The sequence below is a fragment of the Mirounga angustirostris genome, unplaced genomic scaffold, assembly GCF_029215605.1.
Source record: "Mirounga angustirostris isolate CCGP_5_RB_7025 unplaced genomic scaffold, mMirAng1.0.hap1 SCAF_1, whole genome shotgun sequence".
In the NCBI taxonomy this organism is placed as follows: Eukaryota; Metazoa; Chordata; class Mammalia; order Carnivora; family Phocidae; genus Mirounga; species Mirounga angustirostris.
In genome coordinates this window covers 140,867,868-140,875,363 of record NW_026991709.1, presented here as the reverse complement: position 1 = coordinate 140,875,363, position 7,496 = coordinate 140,867,868, and the positions used below count along the sequence as shown (strand labels likewise).

The 7,496-nt window shown below is 39.0% G+C and overlaps 1 pseudogene; it reads left to right on the top strand.

Annotated features, from left to right (window-relative positions):
- Window positions 1-2,117: 2,117 nt before the first annotated feature.
- LOC123834693 (importin subunit alpha-1-like) lies at window positions 2,118-3,941 on the top strand (annotated as a pseudogene).
- Window positions 3,942-7,496: the final 3,555 nt, after the last annotated feature.

The following is a 7,496-nucleotide window of genomic DNA, read 5'->3' as shown; positions in this document are numbered from 1 at the left end:
ATGATGATGATTTCACGAGCCTGTGTGAGTGTGTGTTATTTTACTCTTTTAGAAACACTTCACCAGATCGAAGGCTGGATTCAGAAAGCCTCGTGGTTTTGAGAAATGAAACGAGTCTCTGTGCCTTCAGCAGTGGGTGCATACGTGTTAGGGAGTTGTAGATGGAAGGCTGCTTTTATCAGGGTTCTTCACTCTAGGTTCCCGGGCAGCTCCTATTTAAATAAAAGCAGCCTTCTTATAGGTTTAGGCTTGGAAACTTGCTGGTGTCGCTTGCCCTGCATTCTCTCAGATGAAGGGAGTCACAGTCTTAGCCCAGATTCAATCTCCAAGTGGATTACACAAGGGCAGGACAACTGGGAATTGTGCTTCATTTGGAGCCATCGTTGGACACCAACGAACATATCATGTTATGTACTTTGCTCTTCAGTCTCCAACAATAATGCATGATGTGCCTTCTTGCTTGGGTAATTTAGTCAATTATTCTATAATTCTTTCAGTTGAATGCAAGTTTTAACCCTTTGGCTTAGGTATTCATGAAATGGCATTCCTGTTGCAGTATAAAGCTCATCTTGAGATACTTGAGACTCCATTTAACTACGGTGTGTGTGTGGTTGGATAGAAAATGAGAGTAGGGGAATGGGAAACCAAGCCAGGATGAAGCCATAGATATATCTTTCAACAGGATCCTTAAAAAGTAACATTGAATGTATTGGGCCTTATAATCTAGAAATCTGGAGAGGGATTCAAGGAACATGTGACCAAATGCAACCCTTCAACATCACCACAAATTCCACTGTTTGCCTCTGCTTGACCCAGACAGCTGGATGGGTAGTGAGACCCTGTGGGGAAAATTGATGTGGGACTCTCTTCCGTGTTGTCTGGGTTAGCTCCTTTGTGGAACCCCAGGCAAGAATTTACCCTATGGAGGTTGACAAACTCCAGGGAGAAGGTCATCACTGGCCTTTCATGAGAGTGCTAGGTATCCCTAGTCCCCAAGAGGCCAAGAAAGATGAACAAAAGCATAGAGTATTGAAAAGGAAACAAGGAGAGTGGAAAGCAGGGATGTTCCTCCATCTAGGTGTCTCAGCAGGGGCTCACTGTTAAATTGGAGGCCATGAGGCAGGACCACTTCACGTCCCCTTGGTCAAACACAGCTGAGCCCCAAGGAACCTACAAAGAAAAGTAACAAACCTCTATTTAAAAAAAATAATAGAATTAATAAGACGATTTGGTAAGTTTGCTATATACACCAAGAATATTTTCAGTAAGGAACAGCTCTCATAAATTCTAGCAGTGTTCAAGGGACAAGACAAGTGTAGGGTTCTACTACACCGCCTTTGTAGCTCCCTCCCTCAATCTCATAGATTCTAGGCTTGAGTATCTGAAACTGAGAATGGAAAACATTTCACTCATAATAACTACAAAAATGAAAAAAAAAAACCATTCAAGATAGTTTCTCACAAACTTATTATTTACATTTAAGACAATTCTAATTAAAAATCAAATTTCTTCCTTGAATTTAGATAAAATTATGTTAAAATTTTTAAGAAAGAATAACTCCTCAAGCATAACCAAGATAATTATGCAAAGAGAATGTATTGCCTTTTCAGGTGTCAATACCTGCTGTAAACTAGGGCTGGATAATATACCACTATGGACTAACCATAATTCATTTAGCCAGTCCCCTGACAATAGCTAATCATAGCTAAAATCAGTAAATATCCTTATACACGTGTCCCATGTACTGGTACATATATTCTTATGGGACAGACACCCAGGATCAGTGTTTGCTGATTGCCATTCATCTCTGAACTTAGCTGGGATAAGGAAAGACTTTCTTGTTGCACTGTTGGCTGATGTACCTCTTCCATATCTTGCACAGTTTCTTTTTTTTTTAATAAAGAGTATTCAAGGAATTTCCATCAGATGAACATAAATAGGTATCCCCATTTTTAAAGAATTCTTCCTTTAAAATTTAGAAAGATTCCGACACACCGTCTTTGGGGTGATCCATGGTGGACGTTTTGAAGGCAGCTGTCCCGCAGCCTGCATGCCCCGGACCGCCTCCTGTGGAAGACTGAGCCGGCCGTTTAGCTTTCTCCCTTTGTCTCATAACCATGTCCACCAACAGGAATGCTAATTCACCAGCTGCCCGCCTTAACAGATTCAAGAACAAGGGGAAAGACAGTACAGAAATGAGGTGGCGCTGAATAGAAGTTAATGTGGAGCTGCGGAAAGCTAAGAAGGATGACAGATGCTGAAAAGGAGAAACGTAAGCTCGTTTCCTGATGATGCTACCTCTCCACTACAGGAAAACTGCAATGACCAAGGCACTGTAAATTGGTCTGTTGATGACATTGTCAAAGGCATAAATAGCAACAATTTGGAAAGCCAGCTCCAGGCTACTCAAGCTGCTCGGAAACTGCTTTCTAGGGAAAAACAGCCCCCCATAGACAACATAATCCGGGCTGGTTTGATTCCAAAATTTGTGTCCTTCTTGGACAGAACTGACTGTAGCCCCATTCAGTTTGAATCTGCTTGGGCTCTCACTAACATTGTTTCTGGGATGTCAGAACAGACCAAGCCTGTGGTAGATGGAGGTGCTATCCCAGCATTCATTTCTCTGTTGGCATCTTCCCATGCCCACATCAGTGAACAAGCTATATGGGCTCTAAGAAACATTGCAGGTGATGGTTCAGGTTTTCGAGACTTGGTTGTCAAGTATGGTGCAGTTGACCCACTATTGGCTCTCCTTGCAGTTCCTGATATGTCATCTTTAGCATGTGGTTACTTACGTAACCTTACTTGGACACTTTCAAACCTTTGTCACAACAAGAATCCTGCACCCCCATTAGATGCTGTTGAGCAGATTCTTCCTACCTTAGTTCGTCTCCTGCATCATGATGATCCAGAAGTATTGGCAGATACCTGCTGGGCCGTTTCCTACCTTACTGATGGTCCAAATGAACGGATTGAAATGGTTGTGAAAACAGGAGTTGTGCCCCAGCTTGTGAAGCTTCTAGGAGCTACTGAATTGCCCATTGTGACTCCTGTGCTAAGAGCCATAGGAAATATTGTCACTGGGACAGATGAACATACTCAGTTTGTAATAGATGCAGGAGCACTTGCTGTTTTTCCCAGCCTCCTAATGAACCCCAAACTAATATTCAGAAGGAAGCTCCGTGGACAATGTCAAACATCACAGCTGGTCGCCAGCACCAGGTACAGCAAATTGTGAATCATGGATTAGCCCATTCCTCATTGGTGTTCTCTCTAAGGCAGACTTTAAGACACAAAAGGAAGCTGTCTGGGCTGTGACCAACTATACAAGTGGTGGGACAGTTGAACAGATTGTATACCTCGTTCATTGTGGCATAATACAACCATTGATGAACCTCTTAACTGCAGAAGACACCAAAATTATTCTGGTTATTCTGGATGCCATTTCAAACATCTTTCAGGCTGCTGAGAAACTAGGTGAAACTGAGAAACTTAGTATAATGATTGAAGAATGTGGAGGTTTGGACAAAATTGAATCTCTACAAAACCATGAAAATGAGTCTGTGTACAAAGCTTCATTAAACTTGATTGAGAAGTATTTCTCTGTAGAGGAAGAGGAAGATCAGAATGTTGTGCCAGAAACCACCTCTGAAGGCTATACGTTCCAAGTTCAGGATGGCACTCCCGGGACTTTTAACTTTTAGATTGTACAGCTGAGGCAGAAAGTTGTTTGTTGTATACTCTGTTTGGTAGAAGTTTGTCTTACTGTTTCTCTACTAAGAACTCTTTTTAAATGTGTTTTGTTATTGTAGCACTTTTTACAACGAAACTCTACTTGACCAGTTCCAAACTGTACAAACTGTATGAAGCTCCTCCTCTCAGTGGGTTTCTTATTTCTATGTGGAATCTCCTCTCTTGCAGTGTCCTGTAAATAAAGATTAAATTCCACTCTTTTCTTAATAAAAAATTTAGAAAGATTCCAAATTCAGGGAAGTTTTAAGAACAAAAATCTGTGCAAGAATTGAGTCTAAATTCTTGTGTTTGGGGATTTTTAGAAAATTCTTCAAATCAGAAAAATTGTGAATAGCCTTTAAAACATGGACTATCAACACATTTGTTTAGTTCACTCCCAAAAGCTCTTGTATTCTTGTACATGATATTTTTAAATATTATTCTGAGATATCTCAATCTCACATAAAAGAATAACAAATAAAATAACTATTACCCATGTACTGACTACCCAGCTTTGTCAGATCTTAGCAGTTTGCTACATTTGCTTTAGAATTGTAAAGACAAACATTTTAAATACAATTTAAGTACCCCTGGGTACTGCTTTCTATTCTCATTTCTCTCTCTCCTTCCCTCTCTTATCCAGAGGCAATCATTACTCAGAGATCAGAGGTTATAATTTCCATGCAACTTATGTGGATTTTTACTACATTTATATGTAGTAAATAACATTTAGAACACTCCTTCATGTTTTCTTACTTTATAAAAATAGTCTCATACTATGTGTTATTCTTCTACCTGCCTCTTTAGACAGTATTGTTTCTGAAATTTATCAGGTTGATATCTGTAACTTTATCTAGTTGAACATCTATTTAATATTTTGCATATGAAATGGATCCATCCTCCTATTAAATGCACATTTCTATTGTTTCCAACTTTTTCCTATTATAGAAATAACTCTATAAACATTCTTAAACCTGTGGGTAGGTGGGAATGTTTTCTAGGGTAGTAGTTTTCAAAGAGTGGCTCAGAGTGGCCTAGAGATTTCTGAGACCAGTTCAGGAGATCTGCTGCACGAAAATTATTTTCATAACAATGACATTATTTGACTTTTGCATTCTTATTCTCTCATAAACAGCAGAGTTTTTCAGAGACTACATGGTATGTAATATCACAACAGATTGAATGTAGAAGCAGATATGAGAATCCAGCTGTTTTCTATTAAACCGGATATTAGAGTAATTTGAAAAATATAAAAGTGTCACTTTCATACTGATTTTTTTTTAATTTTGAAGAATAGAGTTGTTTTTCATCAAAATGTGTTATTTAGGTTAAGTAATGAGTTTATTGTTGTTATTTTTAAGTGAATGAATGAATAAATATTTTTAAATTTCTTGGTTTTAATTTCTAATTTAGTAAATATTAATAGACAAAAACGAAAGGAATTTGATTCTCAGTGATTATAAAGAATAATGAATCGTTGAACACTACAACAAAAATTATGATGTACTAAAAAAAAATTATGATGTACTATATGCTGGCTAACTGAACATAATAAAAAAATAAAATTAAATTAATAAAAAATAAAATACAGTATACTGGCATTAAAAAAAAAAAAAGAACTTAAAGGAGTTCCAATAGCAAAATGTTTGAGAATATTTGTGCATTTTGTATTGTGGGTTTTTTGTGTGTATGTGAACATATGTTTTCATTTCTCTTGGGTGAATACCTACAAGTGGAATTTCTGGGTCAGGGATAGATGTATGCTAACCTTTAAAAAAAACTGTCCCGTTGTTTTTCCAAGTGGTTATATGCTTTTACATTCCCTCCAGCTATTTATGAGAGTTCCAGTTCTTCCACATCCTTGTCAAATTCACTTTTTAAATTTGTCTTTTTAATTTTAGTCATTCTATTGTCTCTGAAATGATAACTTATGGTGGTTTTAATTTGAGGGATATCATTATAGGGACCCTTTCTCTGGGTTAAATCTGACATAGCTTTTTAAAAATGTGAAGACCCCAGGGAAAGTGTCACAGAAGGATCAACTCTGGTCTTTTCTCCTTGCTGAGAATGATTTATCAGGTTATTACCCTAAATGACAAATAATGAGTCTATGGCCATACCACCCTAAATGTACCCAATGTCATCTAAATTAAAAATAATGAGAATAAAGGCAATCAGGTGATTGCCAAGGTGGGAGGTATTGACCATTGATGAAATATGCACCAGAAAATATAGTACCTTCATATCATATCAACAGAGAGCATCACTTCGGTTAAGGCTAAGTTTTCATGAGTGGATGTTTTAAATAGGAATGTTAGTCTGGGTGTATGGTAAATAGGATGCCCATGAGGTACAAAAGACTCAAGACTGGAAACTAGCAGTGTAGTGGAAGTGCTCTAGACAAAGGGTCCAGGGGACTTGAGATCAAATCCTAGTCACTCTGGAAGGATTTTAACCTCTCTGAATCTGTTTGTCATAGGAAATATGTTGACGATGAAACCTACATTTCAGAGTGGTTGAGTGGATTGAATAAGATTTAGATAATTACTTACTTTAATAAGATTAAAATAATGGGGGAGGCTGGGTGGCTCAGTCCGTTAAGCATCTGCCTTCGGCTCAGGTCATGATCCCAGGGTCCTGGGATCGAGTCCCGCATCGGGCTCCCTGCTCGGCGGGGAGCCTGCTTCTCCCTCTCCCACTCCCCCTGCTTGTGTTCCCTCTCTTGCTTTGTCTCTCTCTGTCAAATAAATAAATAAAATCTTAAAAAAAAAAAGAAAGATTAAAATAGTGGCATAGAGTGCCATGGATCTCCTATCAACTTGATCGCCAATCAAGTTAACATTTCCTATCCCTCTGTGCAATGGTGCCAGGAGGTTAGAAGATTGCAGACCCTTGGGCAGTGTAAAGTGTGAACGAAATAGTAGCCCCTGCGAGTATGATGTCATTGAGTGCTTCAGGGCTGGAATGTGGGAGACAGCAAGTTTTCTGAAGGCAGGTGTGGCCAAGACTGGCTAACTCCTTCCTAAACCCATTTCCTTTTCTTCCTGGCCAGAGTTAGACCACATTTCTCACATTTCTCATTATAGTTACCTGTGGCCAAATGACTAAGCCCTGACCAGTGGAATGGGAGCACACATGACATACGCCACTTCCATGCTTGGTTCATGGAGAACTTCTCACATAATCCTTGACTTTCTTTCTCCTCATGGGCTGGTCTGCTGAAGAGAACACAGTGGAGGCCCCTGACACCCCACATTGTGACAGAGAGACAAGAGGGAAGGAGCCTGGTACCCAATTTCCACACTCAAATTTACATGAGCAAGAAATAAACTTTTATTATGTTAATTCAATGAGACATTGTCATTGTTCGTGACAGCACCCCTCCTACCTTCGCTAATACAGCAGGCATTGCTTATACCTTTCTGCAGAGCTGCGGGAGATTTAAACTGGTGCCTCTTGGGTGCTCAGTAAATACTTGTTGAATTGGTCATCAAGGAATAAACAAATAATTGATTAGAAAAAACAGTATGGGTTGAAGAGTGGACATACGAAGAAAACGTGTGTTGCTTTCTTTAATGAGATTGGTCAGACCTGGCCCATGGTAGAAGTAATTTTAATTTCCTTTCCTACTGGGTTTTAAAATTTTCTGCTCTCTCATGGGCCTATTAAGAGCCAGGAAAGCTGGGGAAGGTGACATCCAAAGGTTATTTATTAGCAGTCTGTTATTTCTCTCTCTAAGTCCAATTCCTCTCCTCTCCTTTAGA